The sequence below is a fragment of the Ahaetulla prasina genome, chromosome 2 (genome assembly GCF_028640845.1).
Source record: "Ahaetulla prasina isolate Xishuangbanna chromosome 2, ASM2864084v1, whole genome shotgun sequence".
Classification (NCBI taxonomy): Eukaryota; Metazoa; Chordata; class Lepidosauria; order Squamata; family Colubridae; genus Ahaetulla; species Ahaetulla prasina.
In genome coordinates this window covers 127,695,305-127,713,394 of record NC_080540.1, presented here as the reverse complement: position 1 = coordinate 127,713,394, position 18,090 = coordinate 127,695,305, and the positions used below count along the sequence as shown (strand labels likewise).

Here is an 18,090-nt window from a genome sequence, read left to right as displayed (position 1 = left end):
GAAATTTCTTTTATCCTCATTTTGAACCCCTGCCAGTCAACATACAGGAGCCTGATCTAGGAGATATGAAAGACTGAATATTTGTATGTGTTTATGTGTGACATATCTCCTCCATTTTGCCTTCCTGCAATCTAAATATGGCTGAAGTAGAGCTGTCCTGGATCTCCTTTTTGGAATGAGATAAACAGCTATGGAACCAGGGTGAAATCCAGCAGTTTCTGACAGGTTCTGGAGAACCGGTAGCGGATATTTTGAGCAGTTCGGAAAACCGGTAGTGGAAATTTTGAGTAGTTCAGCACAAATACCACCTCTGGCTGGTCCCAGAGTGGGGTGGGAATGGAGATTTTGCAATATCTTACCCCCAGGAGTAGGGAGGGAATGGGGATTTTGCAGTATCCTTCCCCTGGAGTGGGGTAGGAATGGAGATTTTGCAGTATCCTTCCCCTGCCACGCCCACCAAGTCACATCTTGCCCACCAAACCATGCCCACAGAACTGGTAGTAAAAAAAATTGGATTTCCCCACTGTATGGAACCTGAATTTGGAAGCCTGTGAGAGACTCAAGCATCTGATTCTTTGAGCAGGCAGTTTATACATTACTATATTTCATTGGCCAGGGGGTGGTATAGAAATAGCATCTGATACTGCATAAAGACCGTTTGCTCTAGTGCAGGGATGTCAAACTTACTTTGTCACAGTGGTGTCATGTGATGTATTGGGACTTTCCCCCACTTCGCTAAATGGGCATGAGCATGGACGGCCCATGATGCATCCAGCCCATGGGCTGGGAGTTTGACAGCCCTGTTCCAGCGGTTAAGGCACAGACTAGAACCTGGAAGACTGTGAGTTCTAGTCCCACCTTAGCCATGAAAGCCAGTTGGGTGACCTTGATTCAGTCACACACTTCCAGCCTAACTCACTTTACAAGGTTATTGTTGTGGGGAAAATAGGAAGAAGAAGATGGATGTATTCATTACCTTGAATTATCTGTAAAAGTAATAAAGGCAGGATATAAACAAATAGAGAAAAATAGCCTCTGGTCCAGTTCCTCAAGCTAAGCCTTTATTGTGCTGCTGCATTGTGAATTTCTGTGCCATTTGGAGATCAGTTAGCCTGAAGTGGCCCATTTGCAAAACATCGCAATCGTAACATTACAGCCCTGTGCCTTTTAGAAATGAGATTCTTGGTGATTCTCCAATCAGCCTGTGTACTTTCACATGCCTATCAAGGATAAAGAAAACATAAGACAGAAGCCCATCTCAGTTCTGCTTTAATGTTGATTTCTTGCCTTCAAATATGTCGCAGATAGATAACATATTGCAGGTTGGATCGCCTTAACCTCTTCACTTTGCCAGAATACTGCAGATCTGCTTGTATGGGAGCTGCTTTCATTTCACATTTTTGGTTGCTTATTATAAATTATATGTTAGATATTGCTAGCCTTCTGGAGAGCTCAGAAGACCTGGCTATTTCCTCAGGCATTTATGGGCAGGTGAGTTTTCCTGTTGATGTGGTTTTATGATTGGGGTGTTTTGCTTATCTCAGACACAGTTGGTTATTGATTGTAACTGTTGGCTTTAATCCTTCTATGCTATCCAGAGACACTGCTGTGAGATTGGTGGCCATATGAATTATTTAAACAAATAACAAAATAATCCAACAAAGAGGATAATGAGTCCTACCAATAAAGGACCATGACTCTCTTGATGATGGAGAGTATTTTTTTTTAAAAAAAAGGGGGGGATGGGGTAGGGATACACTAACTATAAAAAACAAAGCCAGTTGCATAAGGCAATAAAGAAACAAAGTGGAAAATTCATGTTAAGATAATATCGATTTATTTGGGCCCAGTATGACAAGAGTGGACACATTTCTGAGCTCTGCAGCTCTTGATGAAGCATGATGGTATCTAAAGTAGAAGAACGGAAGAGAAGACATGATTGATTCATAGCTTTATGATCTGAACTATTGGCAAAGCTTGGCATAGACCCCAGCACTAGCAATTGACCGAATTTGCATGTTTTAGAGTTGAAAAGGAAACTAGCTTTATCTAGCGTGGTATCGTCTTTAGAGATCACATACCGAAATTATATTTAATTTATCTCTTCAGTTTGGCCAGGTAAGCAGAGAAAGGATTCAGAGAAATTAGTAAAGTAAAGATGTTTTCCCTCTTTTTTTCCCTTTCCTAGGTTTACAAAGATTTAGAACTATTCCACAGCAGCTTTTCTGTTTCATAAACCAGCCTCAGAAATTTCAGTCCAGATTGCAGCAGGTTAGTAATGTGACCAGGCTGTTCGCTCTGGATCATGACATCCCCCCGCCCGCAAAACCTGACTGGGTTTCCCCTCTTTCTGACCTTCCCATCCAAGCAAGGAAAGCAAGTATGGACGAATCTCCCAGTGTTTCCCTTTTTCTTTTAGAAGCAGTAGTTCCTTCCTAGTCCTTCTGTGTTTTCTTTGCTTTCCCAATGATGCCTTCACATGTCTTTCCCACGTTTTCTCTTTTGACACCAACACGAATCCTTTGTTCTTCCTTTTTTTCTGTTACAGTATCCTTGTATTTCTGATGCTACAGTCATCAAAGTAATACTGTAGAGAACAGGTTCTTCTTTCATTCCCTCTTCCCTTGTGGGTGAACAGAAACTTTGAGTAGAAATAGAGATTTCTAATATTTCATATAAATAAAGTGGTCAGTTTCTAGTTGCAATTTAAGATACTAAAAGGGAAAGGAAACATTGGAATTTTGTGAGCAAAGGGTAGAAAAGCAAGGAGATCATGTTTCACCCAACCAGGGTTCTCACTGGGAGATGTAGGAGCTGAATTTAGGATGTTCATTGATTTAAGAGCCCTGTGCTGAGGTGGTTAGAATGCAGTATTACAGGCTAACTCTGCCAACAGTCAGGAGTTCGATCCTGATGGGCTCAAGGTTGACTCAGCCTTCCATCCTTCTGACGTCAGTAAAATGAGGATCCAGAATGTTGGGGGCAATATGCTGAGACTGTAAACTGCTCAGAGAATGCTTTGAAGCATTATGGAATGGTATATAAGTCTAAGTCAGTGGTTCTCAACCTTCATAGTGCTGTGACCCCTTTAATACAATTCCCCATGATGTGGCGACCCCAACCGTAATTGTGGTGATAGGCAGCGATCTCAGCGCACCTCAGCAGTCGTAGAAGGGGGAAAAAAGCGGCGAACTGGTTTTTTGAATTTATCGTGCCTGAAGCCATATTGGCTAGCGATCTGAACTGCTTGTGATTGCCTTGAGGACGGAGGCATTAAAGCGGAGACTCCTCCCCTATTAAGTTTATCGTGCCTGAAGCCAGATTAGGCTAGTGATTGGGAGTGATTGCAGCTGGCTTGAGAGGGAGACATCAGAGCAAAGATTTCTCTCTTTTTTAATTCATCGCGCCTGAAGCCGAATTCGGCTAACGATTTGAAGAGCCTGCAGCTGGCTGTGGAGTCAACCATTGGAGCACGATTCTTCAACTCACAAGTATATTTCCCATATTTCCGATGGTCTTAGGTGACCTCTGGCAAATCGTCATTCGACCCCCAATGGGGTCGCGCCCCACAGGTTGAGAACCGCTGGTCTAAGTGCTATTGTTATTGCTATTAATTTAACTGGTCAACAGTGGACCAATCACAAGGTTATAAAAAGAACAGCAATTGCCAACCAGTGGAGAATGTTCACCTTAAAAGGAGAATGATCCAACTGCTGTCCCCAGTCAGGATGGAATCAAGTGCTGGGATAAATAGGATAGAAGATGTCACTGTCCTGCTTTTGTTTTTGACTCCTGACTCAAATACAGTTGCTATAGTCATTCATAGTTTATAGTTCCAGCTGTCAAAGTGGTACCTTGCTCAGTCTTATGTAACTTTTGGCTTAGTTGAGGCTGAAATTCCACAGGTTCAAGTGGAACAGCTGATTCAGATTCAGAATCCGAGTCCTGAGACTGGGTTGTGACAGTCTTAGGTTAGAAAACAGCAGTTTTGAATCAAAGCAGGAAAACAAATGGGGGATACATTTACAATGTAAATATAAGGGCTGAAAGTGGGAAGAATAGGAAGTCATTTATTCCTGAATTTAGGACAGGGGTCTTCAATCTTGGTCCCTTTAGGACTTGTGGACTTCAACTCCCAGAGTCCCTCAGCCAGAACTCTGGGAGTTGAAGTCCACAAGTCTTAAAGGGACCAAGGTTGGAGACCCCTGATTTAGGAAGTATTGAATGCCCATATTGGTGTCAGACTGAGCAGAAACTGCAGAACTGCCATAAAGATGATCACCTGTGTCTGAATACAGTAAGGATTCAGCTGCTGTTACTATTCTAGCACTTCTTCCAAGACAGATCTGAGAAATAAAATCACCTTGATCTGATCTGCTTCACTTTGAAGTAAGTAAATGGTCTTAAAGAATAGTAGGAGAAGCAACGCACTATGATGAAGATCAGTAGTTGTTACCAACATAGCGGCCACTGAGCCAACTGAAACTTTAATTTTTGTGGAAGGGAGAAGGGCGAAGTACTTCCACAAAGAGGAATATTGACTTGGTGGAAGGTCTTCTGAGCCCATTTGGTTTAATGGTTAAAACACCAGGCTGGAAACTAGGAGACTGAATTTCTCCTTAGACACAAAACCAATTGGATAATCACTCTTTCTTAATCCAAGGAAGAAGTCGTCAATGGCAAATCATTTCCAAAAAAACAAACCTCGGCAAGAAATCTGCAGGGATTTGTCCAAGTAGTCACCACAAGTCAACGCTAACATGAAGGGAGTTTTTCTTTGAATAGAAAGAAAACAAATTGGTTGCCAAATGATCTCTTTGGTTGCATAAGCACAAATGGGCACAAAAACTGAATGGGAGGGGACACTTCTGGAATGGACTAATGTCCTCTCTCAAATTCTGTGAATATTCTTTAGCTACTAGTCTGGTTTTTTAGTTCTCAATTTCCCCTTCTGAACCGTAGTTAAATGTTAGCGCCCCCCTTGCAATGTTGCATTTTCTCAGGATGGGACAGCAGTTGTGAGAGGAAGCCCTGGGATCCCGCAAATAGATACAGCGGTTTTAAAAGAGTTGCAAACAGACTTTAAAATCTGTGTTCCGAAATGCCTTTTCTGAATTATTCTGAAATGCTGCCTAGCTCCCAAAGGAAGGTTTCCATTTAAAAATGCCAAGCTCTGGGCTTCACTCATGAACCCCGCTGCTTCTTTTCTTAGAAAAATGGTTTTGTCTTCTAAAGATAAGTGTGAAAATCAGCCCCCTTCCAAGAGACACTTTGAAGGGAAATCCTTTGTTCTGCTTTGCTAAAAGGAAAGCTTATTTCCTGCAAAGCACTTTCAATTGTTCTGAGAATGAAGAAAGGTTCTCTTCAGGAATTCCTATAACTACAATGCAGATGCAAATATTTTCCGTGTCTAGACACTGGGGTTTGCTGATTGCATGGTGGGGAGAGAGCCCCCACCTAAGCAACTTCAGTAAATCTTCTAGGGCTGTGATGGCGAACCTATAGTATGAGTGCCATAGATGGCACGCACAGCTTTCACTGTCGTTGCCCCAGCCCTGGTCTACCACACATGCACACGTGTCTCCCTCCGGCCAGCTGGTCTTCAGGTCTCTGCCTCATATTGCATTTTGGGGGTTCACATGCATGCACACACACACCTGGCGCCCCATTTTGGGCCTGGAAAGCCTCTTGCACCAACAAGGTTAACTATCACTGTCCTAAGGAAACCTCACCACAGTTTTAAGTTGGGGTTTCTCCTTTCTGTACCCTCAGAGAATTTTTGTTTGTTTGTTTGTTTACATTTATACCCCGCCCTTCTCCAAAGACTCAGGGCGGCTTACAATGTATAAGGCAATAGTCTCATTCTATTTGTATATTTTTTACAAAGTCAACTTATTGCCCCCCCAACAATCTGGGTCCTCATTTTACCTACCTTATAAAGGGTGGAAGGCTGAGTCAACCTTGGGCCGGGCTCGAACCTGCAGTAATTGCAGGCTTTGTGTTCTAATAACACAAACTCAGGCTCTATTGCCTGAGCTATCCCGGCCCTTGGTTTAATGCTTAGACATGAAAAAAAAAAAGGTTAGTAATTTAGTTCTTTTTTTTTATGTTGTCTGGGATTACTCTAGAAAACTGAATAGTGGCATACAATAGGTACGTTTTGCCTTCTCTCCCCATCCCCACCTCCTTTCCTCTCATGAAATGGTAGAGTGTAATTCAATCCACAATGATCAATTTATTCCTGAATTTAGGACAGGGGTCTTCAATCTTGGTCCCTTTAGGACTTGTGGACTTCAACTCCCAGAGTCCCTCAGCCAGAACTCTGGGAGTTGAAGTCCACAAGTCTTAAAGGGACCAAGGTTGGAGACCCCTGATTTAGGAAGTATTGAATGCCCATATTGGTGTCAGACTGAGCAGAAACTGCAGAACTGCCATAAAGATGATCACCTGTGTCTGAATACAGTAAGGATTCAGCTGCTGTTACTATTCTAGCACTTCTTCCAAGACAGATCTGAGAAATAAAATCACCTTGATCTGATCTGCTTCACTTTGAAGTAAGTAAATGGTCTTAAAGAATAGTAGGAGAAGCAACGCACTATGATGAAGATCAGTAGTTGTTACCAACATAGCGGCCACTGAGCCAACTGAAACTTTAATTTTTGTGGAAGGGAGAAGGGCGAAGTACTTCCACAAAGAGGAATATTGACTTGGTGGAAGGTCTTCTGAGCCCATTTGGTTTAATGCTTAGACATGAAAAAAAAAAAGGTTAGTAATTTAGTTCTTTTTTTTTATGTTGTCTGGGATTACTCTAGAAAACTGAATAGTGGCATACAATAGGTACGTTTTGCCTTCTCTCCCCATCCCCACCTCCTTTCCTCTCATGAAATGGTAGAGTGTGATTCAATCCACAATGATCAATTTATTCCTGCCAAAAGTTGTAATTGGCATGGGTGGTTGTGATTTGGGAGAACATGAAGGGAGTTTTCTTTGAATAGAAAGAAAACAAATTGGTTGCCAAATGATCTCTTTGGTTGCATAAGCACAAATGGGCACAAAAACTGAATGGGAGGGGACACTTCTGGAATGGACTAATGTCCTCTCTCAAATTCTGTGAATATTCTTTAGCTACTAGTCTGGTTTTTTAGTTCTCAATTTCCCCTTCTGAACCGTAGTTAAATGTTAGCGCCTTGCAATGTTGCATTTTCTCAGGATGGGACAGCAGTTGTGAGAGGAAGCCCTGGGATCCCGCAAATAGATACAGCGGTTTTAAAAGAGTTGCAAACAGACTTTAAAATCTGTGTTCCGAAATGCCTTTTCTGAATTATTCTGAAATGCTGCCTAGCTCCCAAAGGAAGGTTTCCATTTAAAAATGCCAAGCTCTGGGCTTCACTCATGAACCCCGCTGCTTCTTTTCTTAGAAAAATGGTTTTGTCTTCTAAAGATAAGTGTGAAAATCAGCCCCCTTCCAAGAGACACTTTGAAGGGAAATCCTTTGTTCTGCTTTGCTAAAAGGAAAGCTTATTTCCTGCAAAGCACTTTCAATTGTTCTGAGAATGAAGAAAGGTTCTCTTCAGGAATTCCTATAACCACAATGCAGATGCAAATATTTTCCGTGTCTAGACACTGGGGTTTACTGATTGCATGGTGGGGAGAGAGCCCCCACCTAAGCAACTTCAGTAAATCTTCTAGGGCTGTGATGGCGAACCTATAGTATGAGTGCCATAGGTGGCACGCACAGCTTTCACTGTCGTTGCCCCAGCCCTGGTCTACCACACATGCACACGTGTCTCCCTCCGGCCAGCTGGTCTTCAGGTCTCTGCCTCATATTGCATTTTGGGGGTTCACATGCATGCACACACACACCTGGCGCCCCATTTTGGGCCTGGAAAGCCTCTTGCACCAACCTGGAAGCCAAAACGGGGCATATGGGGGGAGGACACAGGGCACATGTCTGGGGGCATGCGCACATGCAGGGGGGCGGGTGTGAATGTGTGTGGGGGCACTCTCATTGCATTTTGGGAGTTTGGGCACATGCGTGTGCATTTGCACATGTGTGCATGCACTTTGGGCATTTGTCACCAACAAGGTTAACTATCACTGTCCTAAGGAAACCTCACCACAGTTTTAAGTTGGGGTTTCTCCTTTCTGTACCCTCAGAGAATTTTTTTGTTTGTTTGTTTACATTTATACCCCGCCCTTCTCCGAAGACTCAGGGCGGCTTACAATGTATAAGGCAATAGTCTCATTCTATTTGTATATTTTTTACAAAGTCAACTTATTGCCCCCCCAACAATCTGGGTCCTCATTTTACCTACCTTATAAAGGGTGGAAGGCTGAGTCAACCTTGGGCCAGGCTCGAACCTGCAGTAATTGCAGGCTTTGTGTTCTAATAACAGGCTTCTCTATTGCCTGAGCTATCCTGGCCCTTGGTTTAATGCTTAGACATGAAAAAAAAAAAGGTTAGTAATTTAGTTCTTTTTTTTTATGTTGTCTGGGATTACTCTAGAAAACTGAATAGTGGCATACAATGGGTACGTTTTGCCTTCTCTCCCCATCCCCACCTCCTTTCCTCTCATGAAATGGTAGAGTGTAATTCAATCCACAATGATCAATTTATTCCCTGCCAAAAGTTGTAATTGGCATGGGTGGTTGTGATTTGGGAGAACATGAAGGGGGATAAAATAGTTTAGTGGTAAATTTTGCATGCCAAAGGGCCACCACTTGACCTCTAGCATTTCTAGTTAAGGAGATCAAGTAATAGGAAAAAAAGTTTATATCCCTGAGGCTTTGAAAGCTGCTTCCAGTTAACAGCAGCCAGGAATGGGCAAAATGCTCAAAATGTATAAAGTAGCTTTCCATGTGCCTAAATTTTCTACGGGGTAGTGCTAATAGTCCATGTGGCTAACATGGCAGCCATAATAGACATATATTTTAGATTTTGTCCATGGCTTGTTTGTTGTCCTAGTGACTACAGCCAAAGGTAGCCCTATCATCATGATGGCGAACCTATGACACCCGTGCCACAGGTGGCTCATGGAGCCATCTCTGTGGGCATGTGAGCCGATGCCCAGGTCAGCTCCACCGTGGATGTCTGCGTGCCTCCTGCTGGCCAGCTGATTTTTGGGTCTCTGCTGGGTAACGCGTGTGCATGGGCGGGTGATGGGCGGTTGCGCACACATGCATGGGGTGGGGGGTCAGCACACATGCATGGGGTTTGGGGGGATGCGGTGCCCCCCCGTACCCCATTTTTGGTTCCAGGAGGCTTCAGGGAGGCCTTAGAGGTCATGTACACATGCGCCGGGGCAGGGGAGCCCAGGGGGCGGTTGCGTGCCCATGCATGGGGATGGGGCCTGAACGGGGGCATTGTATTACAGGTGTTGGCATGCACTTGTACGCTGTCATGCACACGCTTTTGGCACACAAGGGAAGAAAGTCCCCATCACGGCCCTATCATTAAGGAAAGAGAGCAATTGCTTCTAGTGGAAATTGGGAGATAACTTGTTTTTTTCTGACTATTCTTTTTTACTAGAGAATAAAGGTTCTTGCATAATGACATTTCCTGCATCTTCTAATCCTGCTGTACTCAGGTGTGTTAGTGGCACCTAACATTGCTTCTTGCTAAAGTAAGGTTGATAGGAATATATATATTCTTGGAATACATCAGGGAGACAAGGCATAATCTTGCTCTTTGTTTTAGGCAGCAAAATACTTTGAGAACAACTTCTGCCATGTTCTTTCCAGATCAGTGATTATATGTGATTTTAATAAATTGGTGATTATGTAGTGAGCATTATGCCATCACACTATGTAGCAAATCAAATGCGTAAAGTCAGTTAAAAAAGAAGAGAATCCTTGACTCAATGGACTTTTAAGCAATCTGTTTTTAATCTTGCTTTCCTCCTTCCCTAATTTTTATAGAAGCAAATTAATGTAATTTACTTTCTGGAAGCCCTGATAGAGTATTTGAACAACATACAGTATCACTCTGTATATTGTGCTGTTTTCCCCATTCTGTTTTCCCATAGGGCTGCTGTCTCAAACAGGTTCTTGATATTGATCATCAAAGAAAAACTTCTGTCAATATTTCTGTATGCTGAAACTGTGTTAGAAAATTTTTTGGAACAGCTGAAGTGAGAGAAATGTCTCCATTTTTTTTTAAAGGCAGTAGAGCAGGAATATTGGGTGCAGGTAACTATTGAACACTCAGTTTGATGTCAAGATCTGGAAGAATTTTAAATAATTAAGCATTTTTGGGCTGGAGAGAAGCTCTGCCTATCGTTATCTCAAACAGACATTTCTGAAGAAGTCATGCAACTTTAACTTTATTGTCCACTTTAATAATATTTACTGTTATATACCAGTGGAATGCAGGAGAGGTAATCTATCTTATTTTAGTACCCTTTTCAACAAAAGGCCATCTCCCCCACGATATTTAGGTGGGCAACTTGGGAAATGTAAACACTGGGACTGTGAGATGGATTTATAACTGATGACAGACCCTAACCAAGCAGTATGCATCAACTGTAGCCTCATCTGAGAGAAGAGAGAAAAAGGACTAGATGAACCTGCTCTATCATCAGTGCCAATCCTAAGCACAAGACCCAGGAGGTAAAACATTTAGCTTTGATGAGAAAGAACCATCAGGGTGAGGGCAGTACACCCAAGAGTAGTTCAGTATATTTGGATGGTCTTGTGGAGAATCAAGCTTGAGAAGCACCAGCTAAGTGACTGGGGAGGTAACTACAATCCTCAGGATAGAGGACTCTGCTTGAGAATTGCTGGAAGCAAGATCTTTTGCTTGTGAAATTCACTAATTTTTGCACCTGATTGCAGAAGAGACTGGCCTGGCATATTGAGCCTTCTTTGCCCATTTTTCAGTCTCTTGTCCACAGCAATTCAGTTTGCACTCTGATTGGTTTAGACTTTTGGACCAACTTACTGACTACTCTTCGGTGTGTCTTTCTGGCCATGAGTAATGGAAATAGATCTAGACTGAGCAACTACCTTTTTATCTCTTTTGTTATTCTTACCCAGGGGAGGACATTTGGATCAGATGTTTATAAATTACAGAGCTGTACTTGGATAGAGAAGTAGAGGAGGTGCTTATTGATTTGTGAGTGAGACAAATTGATGGGTTATTTGATAGGGCTGTGTAGATATTTGACGGGTTAAGCATATAATTGCTTGAGCTTGGCAAGAATGATGCCAGACCCCAAGCAGCAAGAATGACATGTGGTGTTATTTTATTTATTGTTCTTCACTTAGAGACAGAATCTTGCCAGACTAAATCAACTGTCTGCATAACTATAGAAATACTCAGAGAATAACATAAGGAGGAGCCATTGCAACTCTTTTCCTGCCAATCAAATTTTCTGCTGCTTCTTTGCCCTCTGGGATACAATCCCTTGCCCCTGGAAATCCAGACTACAGTCCCCTACAATATAGCAACAAATAGAATGCGTCCAAAGGAAGGTAATGAAGATGATGAAAACCTGGAGGCAAATTTCTTTGGGGGAAGATTGAATGCACTGGATAGGTGGGTCTGGAAAAGAGACAACATAACATCTATCTTCAAATGGACGAAAGGTTGCCACATAGAAAGGTTGCACATGCTAACCAAGGAGTACAAATTGCAAGAAAGTTGATGCCAACTGAATATTAGGAATAGCACCTTGGAGGTGTAAATTATCTATAGTGAGACAAACTGCACTGGAATATCATGGATGCTTCACTAACATTTTAAACTAAACTTCTGTGGTAGATTGGTGAAGTTTCTATAATAGTAGAGCGTTGGACAAGAGAAATTTTCATATATCCTCCAACTGTGATTCTATACCCTATTTTGTCTTCAAATTGATGTGCAAGAATTTTTTTCTCCTAATAGCCTTCGCATCTGGCAATCTAGCTAAGCGACCTCTCTAAACACAGAGGGCAGCTGATCCTTGCTGTTCTTACTGAAGTTTGCAGAAAACTCATTTTCTTGAATATCAGATGTTGTCATGCTGGAAGTGAACACAGGCTGCTTGGATTGGGAAGAGATATGCTAAGACATTTCTTTCACTCTGACTTTGATCTCCCTGACACTAACATGATGACCTATGTTGTTAAATCTTTAGCATTTATGCAGGTTTCACATCCAAAGAAGAAAAACATATTTCAACTCTGCCTATTTTAGCTGTTTCCTTTGCTTACATTGCCAAATTGCATATAATCTAAGGAAAAAACTACCTTTCTATGATGGCATAGTATTGCAATTCTGGAAATAGCCTGGATAGATTTGGAATGATATGCCAAAGAAGATTCAGCTTTGGGGGTGGGAAAATTTTGTTTATGTGCATAGAAGCTATAGGGGTATTTCTTTTGCTTATTCTCCTAAACTTCTCTTAATATTTTGCTTTTTTTCACAAAGTAATTATGGAAAACATAAGCTTCTTTCTCTAGCTAGAAAACTATTAACTCCAGAAGTTGTCTTATATCAAGTCCACCTAGCTGTGTCTTATCAATACTGACTGGTATTATTGATCTAGTATCTACCCAGGGTTTCAAACTACACTCTTTTTCATCCTAGCTAGAGTCACCTAGGATGGAAGCTGGGACAATGAGAATGTTAAACAGATATTCTGCCACTATAGAAACTACCCTTTGAAATTAAAGAAGGGATTCCAGAGATTGAGTCCAGGCTCTTTGATATGCAAGGCAGGTACATCCTTACTGAGCTACAGAAAATCTTGACTAGTTTAATGACAGTGGAGAGGTGAATATCCTATGCTCCTCTTCCCTGGGCTTGTCTCATTCTAAAAATGACAAATGTTTACCTTGTCAAATGCATTTTATCTTGGCAAGTATGATTCATTATTGAAAATACTGCTGTAATAATGATACTATATAGTATATCACTGCAACCTATAACCAAGGAAAAATTTCCTGTCAGTGAGAACAATTAATCAGTGGAATGGCTTGCCTTCAGAAGATGTGGGTGCTCCATTGCTGGGGGCTTTTAAGAAAAGACTGGGCAACCATTTGTCTGGAACAGCATAGGGTCTTTTGCATGGGCAGTTGGGTTGAAGTGAATGACTGCAGTTGTTCAGTTAGTAATTTGGTTCTTAAGTGAATCTGGCTTCCCCATTGACTTTGCTTGTCAGAAGGTCATCTGACAAGCAAAATGTCAGGGTTCCAAGTAACAGCCCCAATGAAAGAAAATTCCAATGCTTGGATTTCTTCAAAGTTTCTTTTTATTACAGATGTCATATTGGCACATCTGGGAAAACTCAAATCTGAAAGTTTCCAGGTTTTCCCCACCCAAATGAAAGTTCAAGTCCCTGCCCAGCACCCTCATGTCCATCACACGGTCCAATCATCCACCGTCCAAATTGGAGACTCCTCCAGGTGCCAGGGCAATGCATTCTTGACTCTCTGAGAAAGGAATGTTATTTTGACTACATATCACCCATATGTAATGCATAAATCCCCCCTCCCATTTTCCCACAGAAGAATATGTGGCAGGCCTGAAGGCCCAAATGTAAAAGATGGCTTCCAGGTCTGACACAAAGGTGATCACATGACTCTGGTACACCGCAACACTCATAAATATGAGTCAGTTGGCAAGTGTCCAAATTTTGATCATGCGACCATGGGAATGCTGCAACTGTTGTGTGAAAAATGGTCATAAGTCATTTTTTTCAGTGCTGTTTGTAACTTTGAACAGTCACTAAATGAATGGTTGTAAATCAAGGACTACCTGTACTGGGGGTACACAAAAGCTGTAGTGAATTTTCCCTGCAGAACCTTCCCAATATCTTCATTAACATATCTCTCAACTCTTCTTGCCCTTTAGTTGCTGCTCCAGGGAGATATTTAATGAGTGTTTTGATTCTTTAAATTGTATGAAGGCAGGCATAAAGGCAAATTTCCCCCATATATATTGGAGAGAGATTGGGGATTTAAGTGTATCTTTTCCAATATAAGGCAAGCCAGATTTTTTCCCCTCCTCTGAAGAAATTACTCATTCCTCTTTATCCCTGAAAAGCTCCTCAGATTTTTCCTCTCTAAGTGACAAATTCATTCATTATGAAAAGTAATACTTAAAACCATCATGAAAGGTACAGCTGAGCTTATAGAAAAAGATGAAAAATTTAAAAAGCAGTTCGGGTCGGAGTGTGAAATTGGAATAAAAAAAAGTAGAGGGAAGAGGGTTGGAGAACAGCTAGACATGTGACTCCATTTGGGTCGTAGATTGCATTTTGATGCTGAGACTCATGAATATGGAACCTATGGAAGAATTCAGTAAGGTTAAATATTAAAAATAGTTGATAAGGTGTTCTATTGGAAAGCATGAGCATAATCTGGGATAGTTATCTTCACCTAATTACTCTGTAATGATTATTTTAAGGATTTCTCCCAACTAGAGATAGAATTTTGCATATCTAATTCACAACAGTGGCAATATAATCAACTCAGTGTGGACAAAATTTCTTTAGCCACTTCAAAGAAACTCAAGATACTTTCTCTAATGATGGAATCAATTTCTGAAACCAAATCAACATTGTATTTGTGGCAAAAATTAAAGAATTTTTTTTAAAGTTGAAAGTATTGACATTAAAAAGGAATAGAATAAAAAACTGCAATACCTAATGATGGATTTAAGACTGAAATTCACCCCTCCCCCCAAAAAAATCTACTCTTTATTTTCCGGAGGTCCCAAAGGTATATTTGTAAGAATGGATGTTAGATTTTCTCTGCTGGTAAGGAAAATGATTTGAGGAGTCATTAACTCATGATTTTATTTTGTGAGTTACCGTACTGACCTTTAAAGCTGTGAACCGTGCAGGGCCTGGAAATCTAAGGGAGGACCTCTTCTATTTCAAATTTGTTCAATTATAAAATCTACAGGGGTGGCTCCTTTGAAGAAACTTCTCTTGTGCTGCTTGGGAGAGATGCTTTTCCTGATTTGCTCCCAGAACACGGAGTCCACTGTATTAGATGAATTTGGCCCTGACTCTCTCAGCATTTAGAATATATAAAAAAATCTGCCCCTTTCGCTAAGCATTTGATTATGAGATTTTAGTACCTATTTTATTAATTTTAATAGCAATAGCACTTAGACTTATATACAGATTTACTGTGCTTTTACAGCCCTCTCTAAGCAGTTTACAGAATCAGCATCTTGCCCCCAGCAATTTGGGTCCTAATTTTACCCACCTTGGAAGGATGGAAGGCTGAGTCAACCTTGAGCCTGGTGAGATTTGAACTGCCAAATTGCAGTCAGCCGGCAGTCAGCAGAAGTAGCCTGCAGTACTGCGCTCTAACCACTGCACCGCTGTGGCTTAATCTATGTTTCTAACTTTTTGTATCCTTTTTTTAAATGTTAGATGCTTTGGGAATTAAACGGAACAGAAATATATAAACCACTAATGAAATAAATAGACGTGCGAGAATTCTATAGAAAAACCTTTAATTTGGTGGCTGCTGGATGTGTTGAATCTCCTATGAGGTACTCCCTATTTTGCTCAGTGATAATATGGAATGTGTATGGAATGTGCATGGAATGTGCGGAAATGGATAAGCTTTCAAAGGAGATACAAGAAAAAGAGGAAACAGAATATTACCTAGTCTGGGAGGAATGGTATAAATGGTTGGAGGAAAGAGATAAAAGGCAAGGAAAGAGTAAATAATGGTTGAAATAGGAGTAGAAATACAAGAACAAATAGGTGGAAACAAAAATTGCAGAAAGGAAATTGTGTACACGCTTATTTATATGTATATATGTAAATAAATAGATTAATATTAGAAGTAATATATATATAAATATGTATATGTAAAATTTTAAATGTATAAAAGATATATTAGAATAAGGGAGAAAAAAGGTGTAAGTAAGAAATTCGTTACCGATGCGAATCTGTGAAAAAGAAAAAATTATCAAAATTTCTTTTTGTTTTTAAAAAATGTTTAACAAAAATTATTTTTTAAAAAAGACTGCATACTGAAATCAAGGCTTCCATTCAGAAAAGAGCATTCATTCTTCAAGATCTGTGTAATGTAACAGTTTTTCTACTGTTGGAAAAGCTCAGGGTTTTGTCAATCTTTGGACTCCTATCCTTCATCTCCCCTTCATATGAAAAGGTGACTTTTGCACCTGTTAACCAGAAACTGTACCTTGTTGCTTTGTGTAAACTCAGCAAAGATGTCTTAGTTTGATATCCTAACCTGATGACAAATTATGATTTTAATAAACTCCTGTTTTGATCAGTTTAGGAACAGCAACATATGGCTGACATCTTATTTCAAAGCAGCAACATAAGGATTGTGTCATTTCCCTTCACATGCAAGAGGAAGCTAGTGGTGCCCAAATTCTCTCTCTCTCTCTCTCTGTCTCTTTCTCTCTATGCCAACCTACTCCTCTCTTGAAACAGAGCCAAAGGAAATTTACTGTGTTAATGGGCATTGGGGATTTAGAGTTGACTGCAGGGATAGGGAATGAATGAATGAGCCCTTAATGGGAGGACTTGCAGAATAGATTCCTTCAGAAAAAACTAACAGTTTATGTTAGCTTAAGATAGATTTCCCTATTATAGTAGCCTTCATATATGCTGGACTTCAAGTCCCAGAATTCCTTATCAAAACAGCCATTGGCTAGCCATGTGGAAATTATAGAAGATTGAAAGTTAGATTTTGTTGGCTGGGAGGAATACTTCTTTGCAACTTTTCTACATATTAACAAACTTAAATGGTTGTTAAACCCAAATGGAATAGTATCCCTTCATCTATTTCAAAGTTTTAATATGATGGAATTAATATTCATCCATTTTAAAATATTTCCCAAGGTATCCAAAAATATGAAAAAGACTTTTATTGTTAAATTTATCTCATATTAAGATCATAAAATACAGAGTCAATATTCTTTAAGACCCTTAGCCAATATTTTATAAACAGGAGCTATTCTAACTCCTTATTTCAAAATTCTTGCAAATAGCTAATATTCATCTGAATAATATTCTTGAACTGTTTATTTTTTTAAAAAATGTAAACTTGTTCTAAACTGCATTCTAGACATATAGAAATCTGAGAGTTTTAGATGCTAGCGTTGTATTCAGGTCAAATGGTGAAATCATAATCTGGGACAATATATTAATTGAATGTATTGTTAATCCATTATTTTAGACCATCCAAATTCTTTTTTCAGAACCTCAAATGATGTAAATGATGTACTTATGGGACCGCCTGCTGTTACCGCATGCCTCCCACCGACCCGTACGCTCTCACAGAGAGGGTCTTCTCAGGGTGCCGTCAGCCAAACAATGTCGGCTGGCGGCCCCCAGGGGAAGGGCCTTCTCTGTGGGAGCTCCTACGCTCTGGAATGAACTTCCTCCTGGACTACGTCAAGTGCCTGATCTTCGGACCTTTCGCCGTGAGCTGAAAACGCATTTATTTATTCAAGCGGGACTGGCATAATATTTATAATATTTTTAATATTTTTAATATTTTAAAATTTTAACTGGGGTTTTATTATTATATGGTTTATAATTTTAAATTTTAAACTTTTAAATGTGGCCATTTTTTTTCTAAATATGCTCGGTTTTAAATTGTCGTTTTAATTGTACATTTCTGTATTTTTTTTATCTTTTGGTTGTACACTGCCCTGAGTCCTTCGGGAGAAGGGCGGTATAAAAATTTAATAAATAATAATAATAATAACAAATAATAGTAAAAAATTGCTTGGCAGTGAGCTGCGCTAAAGTATTAAAATAATATATGACTTAATCAGTTAATATGCACATGATTTCAAAAAAGGAATAGAAAATACAAACTAATTTCAGACAGAGCTAGTCCTAACATACAAATTGGTTGCACCAATAAAGGCCAGTAGCATATTTCCATATGTGTCAACTTCCAGATGTGTATTGATACTTTTAATTCAATATTACTATGGCTAAAAAAGCCACCATCAGTGATAAGATCAAAGAGATTACATAATCACGTCTATTTGGGCTCATAAGTTTTTTGATTGGATCGCTGTTGTTCCCTAAATAAATTGTCAAGTCAAAATGTTTGCTCAGCAATATAGGTGAATATCAGGAAAGTTAAAACCTCTGA

The 18,090-nt window shown here is 40.2% G+C and overlaps 1 long non-coding RNA gene across 1 annotated transcript; it reads left to right on the top strand.

The window, feature by feature from the left end:
• The first annotated feature begins 1,359 nt into the window (after positions 1 to 1,359).
• LOC131193081 (uncharacterized) lies at positions 1,360 to 17,605 on the top strand. The gene is made up of 3 exons (XR_009153841.1): positions 1,360 to 1,491; positions 2,189 to 2,380; positions 17,180 to 17,605. It is a non-coding gene; the product is annotated as an uncharacterized LOC131193081 (long non-coding RNA).
• Positions 17,606 to 18,090: the final 485 nt, after the last annotated feature.